A 15,000-nucleotide genomic window follows, 5' to 3' on the forward strand; every position below is an offset into this window, starting at 1 on the left:
AGAGAAGGGGAGGGTTGTAAGCAAATGATGAAAAAGCTTTACAAAAACGAAGTCAGGAAAATTTGAAGACAATCGCCTTCTATTTTCTGCCTCTAATTTAATACCGGTGCCTAATATGATAAAGCTGTAAACCACTTCCCAACTTAACATTCCACGGAGAACTCATGCACATGTCAACGGGGCAAGCCTCTTGCAGTCCTTACAACGAGTGTAACAGGTGGATCTGATCTCACCTTTGCTAGATGTCACTGAAATTCTTCTATAAGCAAGCTGAATGATATACCAAGCAGAACGTACAATGGTTCCGATCAATTTGCCGTCTCGAAGACAACTAGCCACAGTGATGTACGTCCTCCTGCAACAGATGTTAGCCCAAACTTCAGTGACGTGAGCAGTGATAGTTTTAACTTCTGCTAGTCTAACTACACTTTAACTGTTGTAAGGCAATCCCTTACAAAAACAAAACAAAACAAACAAAAACAAACGGAATATACGATGTTTTAATAAGAGCACTATTCCCTCATTAATTTAATTATTGATGAACTTCAATTCTACGGAAGAAATAATATTTGTTAACGTAGTTTTTGGACTATGCAAGGAATTCATAGTTAAGGAATTTGCGTTAGCCTCGTACACGCCTAACAGGAAACTTAAATAGTAGATAAACCTAAACTTTAATTAAGAAGTTCAGTTTTTACCCGATATCTGAATTGGACATGTTTCATGTGATTTACTGCTTACCTGTTACACTGTTTTATGGTTATCCCGATCAAGGAAAATTAAGAAAACTCGCCATAGAAGTAAGTTTATGATCGCTGTTATAATATTACCAATCATTTCAGTTTTGTTAGTTTTATATGGATTTCATAAGTTTTGGATATTGACGAACAGTAGCCGCATGGTATAATGATTGTTAAAAGTTTTTATCAGTTATTCCCGCTTCGCTCGTTTCATTTCTTTTATTACCAATTGATTTAGTTAATTAGAATATATTGTACATTTTAATTTCAGATCGAATTAAAAACATTATCAGTTATACGATTGCGAGTGTTCTTCGGTAGTGGATCGTCTTAGTTCTCTTGCGCAACAATATTTCCCGTTACCAGGCTTTTTTGCGAGCGTGCAATTTTTCTCTCAAAACACGTAAGCTCGGTCCACAGGAACACCAAACTGTGACCAGATAATAAAACAATTTCGATGCATTAAACTTCTCTGTAACAAGATATGACTTCCCTTTTGGCCTTGAAGGTTTCTCTTCCGCTTTCGCTTTAGAAATATGCGTCGACGCTTCTAACTGCTCGAATTACAATAACCAGACTCTTACTTGCGAACCGTTAAATAATGAAGAAACAAACTGAATCAGAATCACCATAACAGCACAAAGCAAAACCAGTGCAGTACAGGCACTATATATTTAAAATGTATTAAAGCTTAAATTAAATTATTCACAGTTTAATTACAAATCATTTGTGTGGTTCAGCTACGAAGGATTGCAAACATTTGACTTGAAGGGGTAGTTTCTAAAGAAACTGTGGTGCTGCGTCGGTGGGGAAGTAGTATACAAAAATTTGGTTTTATCAACGGAGTTGATAATGTAAATTGGCCACCGTACAGAGATTCTAAAAGCTGACGTTTCGAGCGTTAGCCCTTCGTCTGAGCCAATTTACATTATCAACTCCGTTGATAAAACCAAATTTTTGTAAACATTTGACTTACCGATTAGGAACGTAAGGCAAACTTTTCGTAGAAATCTCTTAAGTTCTTGCGATGGTGAAAAATCACTGCACGGTCAACAAGTCTGAGGATTCTAATATAGAACCTGTTCAGCTACGCCCTCACCCCTGAAACAGAAACCAACATGACATTAACAAATTCCATGATGGAATTTAACAGTCCAAGAAGACATGCAAGAAACCTTGGCCGATCATCGTTGCAATAATCAAGAAAGGCAAAGATCGGTGGCGCTAACATTGAAGCGATTTTTAGTTCGTTGCAGCCGCAACTTCGATCATTTCGAAGGCACAGGACATGCGTGCCTGGTGGTTTGAACTACTGTAGCTTTGCGATGTTTATAGCACCGAATATAAAAAAGATCAACCTCAAACAATCAATTGCTACGCGCTTGTGTATTCCATTATGTACTTGAGACACTACCCTAGGCTTGATTTCTTGAGCTGAAAGCGTTCCCCAACCTACTTGCACGTTTGTCCACAAACCGCTACGTATTCAAAACTGGTACGGTCTGATCGCGGTTACGAAAGGCTGGGTAAAGTAGGTTGATGGAACTTAAGTATTTATCGCACCATATAGCATTGAAAAGGGAAAATTCCCTTTCTATAGATCCTATGGCAACAGGTCAATATTTACTTATCAATCATGGACGGCTGGATTTTTATAATAAACTCGTAAACGCAACCTGCAGTCACAAGAATTCATAATTATCATTTTAGCGCAGTTGTGCTGAAAAGGTTCACTCAGACAGCGCTATGCAGTTTATTTCTGTTAAAATAACTATGCATCTGTCCATTTGCTGACTGTTAACTATAGATGTTTCAGTTTTTAGACTGCTCAATGAGCAAACTGAAGTATCCTAATTCGTCATGCACAATAAATTATAGTTACCACCTTCCGTTTTAAGAATAGAATGGATAGAAAGGCAATTTTTGCAGCCAGCATAATCAGTCGCAAGCAAGTTTCACCTGGCATTGAAAGAAGAACAATCGAGTACAACCTTCTAATACCGTGACATATTTTGTAAAGGCTTCATTCTTTGCACAATAGGCCGATCTTAACATGTTTCATTCTTTCTTGGCAGACAAATCAGTGTACTAGCGTCGTAAGGTGTCTTTTAACTTGAAACTTCAGAATTCAGTCCTGTTATCTAGATAGACATGGCAACATATGGTGGAGCGGAATACATAAGAAAGCATAATGTCAAACTTAACTTCGGAGTCATGGGATTTTTTTCTTCCCCGGTTTAACAAGTGCCGTGGAAATCTTTGCTATTCCTAGAAGTATCAGCTTTCCAGAAATGGTTTTAAGTGTAATGAACAAACGTGAAATACTCAAAGGAGCTCTTTCAAAGATGAAGCGACAGAAGGAAGTTAGAACAATGTCCCGAATTATGCCATTTACGACGTATTTTACCTACCTTGTGCTTGCCTTTAAGTCAGTAATACAAGCTATACAGGTTGAGGTAGCTGTAGAAGGGGCTTCATAAAGACTGCTGAAAAAGTTACATCGCTATTGCACAACAATTTAGTTAACAGCGCAGTGAAGGGAAACGTCCCTTTACAAATATCCTGTTGGCAGTCGGTCAATAATTAGGATTCGACCATGGTTGGCTGGAGTTTGACAGTGAATCAAAAATGCTCGTCGTAGAAGTTGAGTCAGGGTTGAGGTCAACCCAAAGCTTTTTCTCTTTTTCTTCTGCTCTTCTGGCCGATCGAAGCTCCGCTGACTCTCGAACGGGGTATCCTCAGCGAGAAGAGTTACGTATTTGGAGGAAATATCATTGGGCTATATGGAAATGGGAATTTTATCACAATTGAGGACTTTTGCTTGTGAAGGGAGATCAAAATAATAGTGGAGTGATGTTCTTCTCCGGAGGTGACGAGTGTGCAGCCTTCGCTTCGCATGAGAGTGTATAAACGAGTACTGATTTCACTACATCAGCAATGGCTAATGAATGGACCCAAAACAAAAGTGAACAACATATTTGAGGTAGGGAAAGTTTATTGCGAGAGAAAGACGTTCAGTTTTTCAACTTAACTTCATTTTAAACTCTTTTCACCATTAAACTCTCTTACTACATAATAGTTATGCATGCAAAATCGCCTTGTGAGGTTGGGGAGCCTGTGAGTCACCTTCAAAATATCAGTGAAAATATAGGGGCGTCAGCCTTGTGAACTCTTTAAAAACGCCTCCGAAAAAATCTGTTTGTAGTTTTGAGGATAAAGATCAGCCTAGTGTATTAGGAAAGTAGAGTTTACGACGTTTTGAACGTTAACGAAATAGAGAAGACGAGACAAACATTACTTACATTCATCGGCCTCTTTCTCCTCTTTCCTCGGCAGCGAGACAGATTCCCGCGCTTTTTCACGCTTTCACACCTCGGATTGAAATTATTCCGCGGTTGCGTTCAGGTCAGCCTTTTCGCCCACAGCGATGCTTCAGGTTTCTTTAATTTGTTCTCAAACATTCGTACGGTTCGAAGTCTTCCTTTACGCTCGTTTAATAGGAAACCGTTTTAAAGAAGTCAGTTTTTATGGTGTGGCGGACAATTTCCGCAACAAGTGCGAGGTTGTTGTGATATGAACTTTAGGCAATCATAACAATTGTTTGCTTGAAACGGCAGGGGTAACTGATTTACATTGCATTAACTCTTTGTAAGAATGCATGCAAAGTAGATTGTGACGTCAAAACAGGAATAGACCCACTCCCCTTCTGACTCGGTCGTGAACAAAAGATGCTTGGATTTTCGCCACTTCCGAAGCCTATAAAATGGCAGGATTTGTTAGAAAAAGGAAAAAATGGCCGCAATGCGTTTCGAACAGGTGCAAAGATTCATTTTAGCAACAAAAAAAAAAACATTTTGGGGTTATGGGCACTTTAAGAGCAACTGGAAACAATGCTTATGCAAAAGTTTGGAGAGACAAACAAAGGGGATTATGGTATTTTTGATACTGGCTAATTATGGTGGTGCATGCTGCAGTAATTAGGTCTAAGCGTCAATTTCTAAAATGGTTGGCTTTCAGTTAATGCTGCCTATAAGTACAGTTAATACCATCAAATACCGATGTTATAACGTTCGGTGTTCTGCAAAATACCCCTGCCATGCTTGTAATGAAAGTTGGAAGGATCATCGCAGTTAGTTTACAGTAGTTGAGCGATTTAAGCCGTTGCAATGGAGGAATCCTTGATCCTTGTTCCCTTTAAAAAAATTGCTTGCGTTCTCTTGTTCCCGAAAAACGTTGTACTCTAGATTTTACGCACACCAACTCTCCCCCCCCCCCCCCCGACCAAATTCTACTCCACACCTGACGCAAATGGTGCCCTTTCTAAGAAGTGTCCTTGAGGAAATAAGTGAAACGAAACCATATTTCTACCTTGAAAACTCTTGGGGAAGACATGGATTTATCAAGCCAAGCTGGTCTGAAAAGTAACTGTCAGTCGTGTCTTCGCCGGGGATCTTGGATCATAGGACACGCCAGCCAGGCAGCTTGGTTTGGCGACGCACCCATTCGTCGTGGAAACTTGTTACTACTAGAAATCCAAATCTAAGTTCCTCAGCGTTCGACGGGGTCAGTAATTTAATGTGCCTTTGCAAAGGCCAAGTGAAAGTTTCAATAGATCTTTTGACCGAGAGGGCGACCATCTTGAATTCTATTGTCCTCAGGGATATACAATGGGAAGCCATTACCCTGGCCCGGGAGCAATTACCTTCATGTTGTAGGTATGCACTTTCTTTGAGTGCAAAATTCTCCCAACTAGACGTTTCAGTTTCTTATCACGTATCATCAAAGGATGAAAAGATAAAACTGATTTCAAAATCACAAACCCAAGTTAACTCACGGTATGCATTTGCCCCCCCCCCCCCCCCACAACCCCCCGGGGCATCTTAAATTTATCCGCTCGAAACATCAGAATTAGAAATGGCCTCGGTATCGGTAATAGGGTCTATAATTTTATTTTACAAAATTTCGTAAAGTTCTGTTTATTTACAATTAATATTTCATAATTCTACCTCTCTTGTCACCACTTCAAAAGAACACGACATTTGGCTTGGTGTAAACAGTGGAAGATTCTTAAAGCTCCAGAAAAGCCACTTCAAAAATACCTCTGGACGAAAACTAAGCATGAAGTTTTAGCAACGTTTGACTGTTTCTTTTTGTGTCCTTACTTGAAAAAGAAGAATCAATATTTAAGATTGCTTGTATTCCGTGCTCGTTTTAAAGATCCAAAAACATGCATCAAGTTTCTGCATTTCGGAGTAGTCACATTACAAGAAGTATTTATCAGTTGCTTAGGAAGACGGAATAAAAGGCCCAGACGCAAGTAGCAAATTTCTAAGCGTAAAGTGTAAACAGTGAACTGGCGTCCTCTTTGTAGGATAGGATCCGAGTTCGAAAGTCTCGCATTTGGACGATTCAGGGCTAAGAAAAGAGAAAGACAAAAATATAAATTTACTTTGTGAGGCCACTATTAAGGACTGCGTAAGTTCGCCATGTGTTGCGACATAATGGATCCCTCAATCTCACAAAAACTATATCCCAATGACTGCTAAACTACGCCAAGTCCTTACGTTCGACCCAGGAAGCAGCTTTTTAAAACCTCTAATTTCATTGGATCCCTTTAGGACGCAGCTCTATTGTTTCTTAGAGTTAGGGTCCACTGTTTCTTTTGTATCGTTCTTTGTTTTGTGAACCAATCCCGAGAGCCGTAATAATTGCTGCGTACTGACCGTTATGTTTCGTTGCAGCGGTTACCAGTCACACGCGCTCCTCAACGACTTTTTTTTTACTTTTCAAAACTAAATTTGGGAGGACGTCAATCAAATGTTTCCATGGCTAATTCGACTGCCGCCAAGTAAAGAAAACTATTGTCATGGAAACATTTGATTGACGTCCTCCCAAATTTCATTTCGAAAAAATGGAAAAAGTCGTGGAGGGGCGCGTGTCACTGATAATCGCTGTAAGAATTATGAGGACAAAAGAAAAAGAACAGCGATGTAATGAACTTACACGTCAAAAGATCAGTTGGGTGTTTATATGTTTTTCTTTGCTTTGTTTCTTTTTTCTTTTTTTAATCGTCAAATCATATTTCCATCATTTAAAAGGATTTGACGAGCTCAAGAAAGGCGGCACATAGATTTGCCAGTAGTGACACTAACCAACCCGTTTTTCACAAACTTACTTTTCGTTGCTTCTTTCCTCTTCATCATCCTCAGGATTACAAATAGCACGAGCGTCCCATAGCTTGACACAGTTATCCACACCACCTGAAAAAAGATCAATCACGATGCTGACAAAACTGAGTTGCCCAAAATGGACGATTCTGTATCACGGGTTCTTTTACGTTTAATCCCTCGGGTATCCCATGTCGCCCAACTAAGAAAAAAAAATCTAGTTACAGTCGTACACTGATTCCTCTGTCGCTACTTCTGTTAACAAATCATCCCGTTTTCTGCCTATGAAGACAACCCATCCCGGTTCGTTTAACATTCCATCCCACATGAGATGATAACCTAAATACAAATCGGTATTATACTAGGCCAACTTTGGATTCAAGCCAATTCTTTCGAAGAGGAAAACGCAATCCTTGAATAAATTCTCCAGAGAAAGAATTTGAGGCTCTCATACCTGAAGCGAGCATGTTCCCGTCTCTACTAAAACGCAAAGAGTACACGGTATCTGAGTGTCCTTTCAGCTCTGTCAGTAATGTCCCTTCTCCCAGGTCCCAAACTAGGATACGCTTATCGACTCCTATAAATAAGAAAACAGATCACAGAGGAACTATCTCAGCTGAATATGGTGGTAACACATTCAGACAGTCTGAAATACACCTGCGCTTGCTTGAAATTCCAAGAGGACAATTTCAAGTTCACCTCGCTTTGAGCCGACTCTTTGAAGAAAGGTTCATGTAAACTTGCCAACGGTTAAAGGAAACACTATAATGAGTATCCACAGGCTCAGAAAAAGTGTTGCGCTCTCTACATCATTGAACACTTCCTTCCGCACACCGTGTGCGGAAGGAAGTGTTCAATGAGTGTTCTTCAAAATGTCAAGGCTTGACATTTTGAAGAAACTTGTTATGCTGTATCAAGATATAACGGTTAAGGCAAACGTTGCTGAAATTACCTGACGAGGCGAGGTAACGTCCGTCGGGAGAGAACGCCAGCGAATAGATAGCTCCCTGAGTAGCAAGGAAACGAGAGAAAAATGAGGAAGTGGCAAACGCACCATAAAAGATTGTTCCCGGTTTCAGTGAGCAATATCCCAATCAAGTCATAAATCGATACATGCACAGCTAAAAATAACGCAATTGTTATGTAACGTTATTGAAACTTCCATTCCAACGAAAAAATAACTAAAAACCACAGTAAACAATGTTTGCCATAAAATTTGATGTAAATTAGTTTTTTAAAAGAATTTAGGACCAGTCAATTTTATTTTTAAATTTCTCGGGCGACAACTTCTCGATTAATTGTGACATATTGCAGTTGCCTCGTCGTCATTATACAAAAAGCTCAGTATTCAAGATGGCGGAGCCTGAAAAATATGAAAGTAAGGGTAAGTAATTCAAAAATTCTTTTTTTTGATGAAAACACTTGCAAAAAAATTTGATGGCCAACATTTTTCCTTCCGCTTAAAAAAAATTATCCGCTTAGGATGGAATAGAGGTTCCCTTTAAAACCAATCAGTTGTCATAGTATTTAACGCTGTTCGCTCTTAAGAAACTTCGAGCAACTCAGCCCAAGAAAGATCAGAACTTGCGCGGTCGTGCATTTGTCAACAGTTACCTTATGTCCAGTGAAAAAACGGACAGAGCTGCCAGTATTTAGATCCCAGAACCTCACGGTCCGGTCACAAGATCCAGTAGCAACGTAGTTGCAGTTTGGATGAAAAGCAACTCTCTGTGAAAGACAAAAAATGAGAATAAAAACTAAGGTCTTAATCGTATCAATTACCATATGACAAAAAAAACCAACTGAACAATTAGAAAAAATTTTACGTGTTTTTGTGGTTGATTAAAAATCGTTGGGTTTCACAAGCAAACGAAGTGATTTTTTTTCGTTTCCCTTTCTCAGTTTGTTTTGGTAGTGTCTAATTTTTAAATCTTTGCGGATATCTTTGCCATACAACACACACACACAAAAAAAATATGCCTTAACGTAAACTTTGTGTGTTAAGTTTCTTATGAAATTCTTCGCACTTGGACTCGCTCTGACAACGCGGCTAAAGAATATGGCGCACTTTGGTTAAACAAGATTACACTCAAACACTCCTTTTTTACACGAAAAGCGAACTCTAGCAGAAAGGATGACGGCTTCTTGAGCGTTATTGCAACGATTTCACGAATGTATCAGGTTGTTTGGAATGCAAATTGTGTCAGAACTTTCAATGAATTTATCTGGTATAAAATTGGTCACAAAATTTTGAATGCGGATTTTTAGGGTCGGATATTCAGATCTTTGATTGTAGCCTTAAATTTGGTTATTTTTTTGGTCATTAAATAGAGCGGCAAAGAAATGCATCAAAATTTAAATCGCACATGCAGAGAGCGCAGAGCCATTGTTTGTCCTCATTATTCTCCGCCGTTTTGTTTTCTTCCGACGTCGTTGTTTTTTAAGTTTAAACATCAAAAGTACCTGCTCACTCTCCCCTCCCCGATAAAAACCATTCCGTGCCCGTCAAAAGAGCTAATAGGGAGTTTAAGAAACCACGACGGCTACGGCGACGAAAACGTCACTTCAAAATATAAGTTTGAGCCGTTCTAAGTATTTCATGATTATTCCATCTTGTTTATATTATTCAATATGAGCGAAGTGTCTTAAAACTGGATTGGTATGGACGGATTTGAAGTAAAGAGTGAGACTGAAAGATTCACTGTAGTTTGTCCACGTTGTCCACAAAACCTTAAATTTGGTCATTTCATGTAGTAGTTTTGACGAGTACGGGAAAGAAATGTTCAAAAATGCGTGCCGCACGCGCAGCACGAGCATTTTGGTTCTTTTAAACCAATAATATTACTTCTTTTTGGTGTTGTCGTTGCCGTAGCCGTCGTCGTTTCTTAAACTCTCGAATGTTTGAATATATTCTTACATTGACGTCAGACACGTGACCAGCTAAGATCCCGAGGGGTTGTGGGTGGTCGGTGCTCCAAAGGCGAGCTGTGCGGTCATGAGATGCTGTAGCGAAGTAGTGCCCTTTTGGACTGAGGAAAGAAAACTATAAAGATTCCAACTTCTCAACATAGATTTATCGTACGGCTCGTAGGCACCTGTGTTAAATTTCTCGTTAATCCTTTGACAAACTTCATCAACCTGAACCTCACCCCCTGGAAATCGAGAACCCCCAAGTATATGCACTTACTGTCCCAGCCATCCCCTTGGGGAAATGAATAGATGTACTGTGACCTTCTGTTTGCTCGAAACATGGTTAGCGTTGACCAGCGTTAAATACCATGGAAACCTATAGGTTTCTCTTAACCAACGCGGTTAGCGCTAACCAGGCTTCAAGCAACTGGTCCCTGGTTGCTCGAAACATGGTTCGCGTTGATCAGCGATAAATACCATGGAAACCTTTAGGTTTTGATACCTGTTAACCAACGGTTAGCGCTAACCAGGCTTCGAGCAACCGGCCCTTGGCCTTCAAAGGCTACAGAACATCGTGACTGAACGTTGAATGCACTTTACTGGCCTTGTCCTGTATGTGCCTCACACTTCCTTGCCAAGGTTGTATAAGACTAAACCCCTGTTGTTGGACGATAGGGAGCTTAAACACGAAGACGCACTATAAAAGGAGGCGCTTCACGAATTCATTCAAGCACGACTGATTAATTATTTAAGATGGCGATCAACAAACAGCAACACAGAGTCGGAAGCCCGAAAAGATATTTTTAGCGCGAATTTGGGGAATTTGAAAAAAGAACGACCGATAACATTTTATGGCATTTTACGGACACAATGCCATAAGGGCTTTTTTATTAAAGAAATTATCACAGAACCTAAGGCACCAAACGTTTTATAGTCCCGCGCACGTCAACGGTGACTGACAAATGAGCCTCGATCTTCCCAGGGAAGACTTCCTTATAAAGCGCGCCTTCGTGTTTAAGCAACGACAACAGCGACGGCAACGAGAACGTCATCTCAAACTACAAATCCGAGTTATTTACAATAATCGCTTCGTTTTTATTTCAACTTTTTTGATATGTCAAGGGTGTGGTAGTTCCTCAAAAACTCGTCTGAACGGCACTTAATTTAGGGGAGAAAATGAAACTTTGTCCTCGAATGCTGACGTTCGTCATAAAACCTCAAATTTGGTTATTTCACGTTGTTTTTGGTGACGACGGCAAAGAAATAAACAAAAGTGAAAAAAGCACGTGCAGGGCGTGCAAAGATATTGTTTTTGCCAACTAAATATGCAAATTTGTGAAGTTCTCGTTGCCGTCGCTGTTGAGATGGTTTGTTGCGCGTATTACTACCTTCTTACGTAACAAATTTCCATATTCCAAAACGTAAAAGCGACGTCTACTTTTAGCAACAAAAAAATTTGTTGTACAAGAAGATGGTAATACGCGCAACAAAACATCTCAACTTGCAACGCAACATTGTTGCGCGACATGTTGTACGAAAAATGTTGCCAGTATTACTGGGCCTTAAAGGAGACCAATCTGGGCTTCGGCCAGGATTTTTTGACCCCTAAAAGAGACCACATTTAAAACACATTAAAAACATATATTTATATTTCTTCGCGTGAAACCCTAAACGAGACCTTAGCGGCTACAGATGGGCTATATATGATGGCGTTTTCCTGGGTCAGACGCTTATCCAGAAAATTGACAACTCAATACGTGTATTTCCCTTGGGGTACAACCTTTGGGAGGCCTTGTAGATCAAGAAAACAACCTGACGGTAGCAACACAATCTTGCCCGCATAAACACCCCAGTTTGCGACCCTTTTCGGTCTTTGAGTTCAAGGAGTAAACAAAAACAACAACTCACCAAAACTGAACGTCCCAGACGGGATAGTTATGTCCTTTAAAACAAACTAATGAACTAAAGGTATAGAGACTCCATAGACGCAATATACAGAATAATAATAAGAAACAATTTAAAAAAAAACCACAATGGGGGCTTAGGTCGAGGCGAGGCGAGGTTAGGGTCGCCTCGCCTCGACCCAAGCCCCCACTCGCTTTTCCCGACTATCTGGGAGCCTGGAACAGTCTAAAAGACAAAAGAATAATTTCTTGGCCACCATTTATGAATATGGTATATACCTGTTCTGTCTGCAGAGCTCGAGAGAAGGAATGAGTTATCTGTGTTAAAACTAGTGGAAAATACTGGCCCTGAATGACCAATCAAGCGTCTACTTTCCACAGCTGTCCTGAGAAGTAAAACAACAAGACAAGTTATGCATTTTGCCATGTGCTGTAAATCTCTAAATATTATATAAAGCTGATGTCTCTTTTAAAAGGCCTTCCAGTTGGGAGTTCTCTTAAGCTTTTCAGTTAATTAAAAGCAAATACCGGTAATACGAGTAACATGAATAGTCTTTCTCAAAAAAATTAGCTTCATTCTCAAGTAAAGTACCCGGGATAACAGAGTTTTTTCTCGCGTGCGGCGGACGGAAAATTCTTCGACTCGCTTCGACGGCCAAAGGCCAACGGCACAAGCAGCGACACAATAGAGACATGACCGACACTGGAAACTGTGCAAGAAAAACCTCTGGCACCCAGTAAAAAACCATTAAAAAAACCAGTAAAACCATTTTAATACCAAAACATACTTCATACTTGGACAGACTTCAAAAGAAGGCTCAGGTGATTTGTAGACAGTTCACAGTCCCTAGGTTTCCTTTTCAATCATCAAGATCAAGCAACTTTAACCTGTTGAACTCTTGGAGTGAGACTCAATAGATTTTACTCTGTCAAACGCCAGATGATTTAAATCATCAATAGGGCGTGTGGGGTGGGGTGGCAAGGAGTCAATGGGTTATATTAATTTTAAGAACTATTATTGTCCTCATCTATCTGGAGAGGGAGAATTGCTACTCCCCCAACCCCATTCAGTAGATTTGTCACTTTCTCAATCTTAACCAAGCTTGGGAAGACAACTCTACTTTAATGGTTCATTTTAGTGTTTGGTGCACTCGTAGTTTACAGGTAAAAAATGATTGCATTATATCGTAAATTCAATCATAACCTTTATGTGTGATGTTACTAGCAATAGGGAACAAACCTGTGGTCCATTATTCGTTCAAGAACATCCTCTGAGATAGAGAAATAAAAGTGATCAACAACAGTAAAATGGCTTTGTTTATACTGTCTTCTAGAAAGACAAGTAAGTTTTTTACAGCCACTCCGCTATAATAAAAACTCAAACTTAACAGAACATGATTGAGAACCCCAGCTGGCAGAAGGAAACCAGTTAGCTATTTACATGTACAAAGTAACTTGTTGTTGAATTTGGGAACACATACAAATGTAAGACAAATCCAGCCAATGGTAAGAGAGGGATCTGAGCCCAAAGCAACCACATGCAAATCAAATGCCCTCACAACCAGACCAGGCCAGCTTCTTGACTCACAATACTGTAAAATTCTGAAAATAAGCCTCTCCAAAATATAAGCCCCCCAAAGCGGTAATGCAAAAAACCCTCTGTTAAATTGCCCCTCCCGGGAGCTTGTACTTGGAAAATTGCCCTCAAATACAAAGTAAAACAAACCAAAAACAGTAAATAATTTACTTCCAAGTATAAGGCTAGCACAATCGATTTGCAAATGCAAATTCCCCTCTGTAGATAAACCCCTCCAAAAATAAGCCCCTCGAAAAGGGGCTTTGAAAAATATAAGCCCTGTGGCTTACCTTCAGAATTTTATGGTACATACCAAACTTGTGACTTGTATAATAATGATAGTAAGTACCAAAAGCTTTGTGCCTTTCTCTCAAAAGAGTGATGTCTAACAGCACATTTTACTCATCAATGGGGGAAGTTCATCGCAGCAATTTACATTTTAAGCATTTTTTACACTTCAATGACATTACATTATTTATTCAACTTTAACTGACCTGCTTCTTTGTCAATTTGAGCAAGTTCTGAGGGTGATTTGAGCATTCTCAGTTTCTTTGGGGTGAGGCTCCACACCCGCACACTACTGTCCTCAAACCCACCTGACAGCAGGCTTGACTCCTCTGACATACTAACAGTGTTCAAACTGTAATAAGAAGATGATTCTCTGAGATAATTTTAGCAACGAATGTAACCCAATTGGTTAAGGATTGCATCATATCACTCTATGCATTGACATTACTTGGGAATCTTTGTGTACAATAATTATTTGACTACTACTACTACTACTACCACTACTACATTTGTACTACTACTGCTGCTGCTGCTGCTGCTAATAATAATAATAATAATAATAATAATAATAACACCAACAACAACAACAACAACAACAATAATAATAATAATAATAATAATAATAATAATAATAACAAGATTGAAGCATCTTTATGCCTCCAATTCAACCTAGACTCTATTTATTGCCTCTAGCCCTCAGCTTCTTTTTGGACTGGAATTCTTTAGTCAGACTTGAAGTCCAGACCAATCCTTATTGGTGACTGGAAAATATTACTACTCATCACCTACTTGTCACCTAGAACTCCCACTCTAAAACTGATGACATTGTTCTAAATCCTTATTTGCTACACCAGACTAACTCAATGAATGCACCAGAATTTTTGTTCTAATCTCCCATTAGATTCAAATTAATGCTGAGCAAATCATTAGTATTGTTCTAGAAGACATTATGCTTAACTTCAAAAACTCATTAATAATTCACAAACCTAACAGCCTTTCAACACTGATAAAATGTCATGCATATGGGATAGTAATAAGGGCGGGCTTGTTTTTTTGTCTGGTATGCTAATAATTATCTTCCTCTCACAATTTGAATATTAAATTTTGTTGAAACCACTAGAAGATAAAATTCGTTTCCCCGCGCGGCCATGTAATATCCTCTATGTCACAGTGACAATGAAAGCCAAAATTTTGTGACACAAATTTCTCTCCTCACCTTGTATGTGCATTGAGTACACTGTAGAAGCAGATGGATGGAAGAGTGTCCGGACCCAAACTTATCCTTTTGGCAGCTTCTCTCATCAAGGTAATCTTCACCAATTTATCACTGTCCTTCCTAAGAATAGAATACATTGGTGATTGATTATCTTGTCTGTATTAGCCTTGAGATAGACACCAGATTTGGTAATTGTGAA

The 15,000-nt window shown here is 39.4% G+C and overlaps 1 protein-coding gene and 1 pseudogene across 3 annotated transcripts in view; both read right to left on the reverse strand.

Annotated features, from left to right (window-relative positions):
* Positions 1-2,479, reverse strand: part of LOC137984939 (tetratricopeptide repeat protein 28-like) — a 20,107-nt gene extending 17,628 nt beyond the window's left edge. For all 3 annotated transcript variants that reach the window (XM_068832283.1, XM_068832282.1, XM_068832284.1), the window contains exons 1-3: positions 2,099-2,479; positions 1,717-1,841; positions 234-355 (exon numbers count right to left, since the gene is read on the reverse strand). The gene's annotated coding sequence lies outside the window, so the exon portion shown is untranslated. The remainder of the gene's footprint in view (positions 1-233; positions 356-1,716; positions 1,842-2,098) is intronic.
* Positions 2,480-5,667: 3,188 nt separating this feature from the next.
* Positions 5,668-15,000, reverse strand: part of LOC137984967 (transcription initiation factor TFIID subunit 5-like) — a 22,594-nt pseudogene continuing 13,261 nt past the window's right edge.

This window comes from Montipora foliosa, chromosome 14, assembly GCF_036669935.1.
Source record: "Montipora foliosa isolate CH-2021 chromosome 14, ASM3666993v2, whole genome shotgun sequence".
Taxonomy (NCBI): Eukaryota; Metazoa; Cnidaria; class Anthozoa; order Scleractinia; family Acroporidae; genus Montipora; species Montipora foliosa.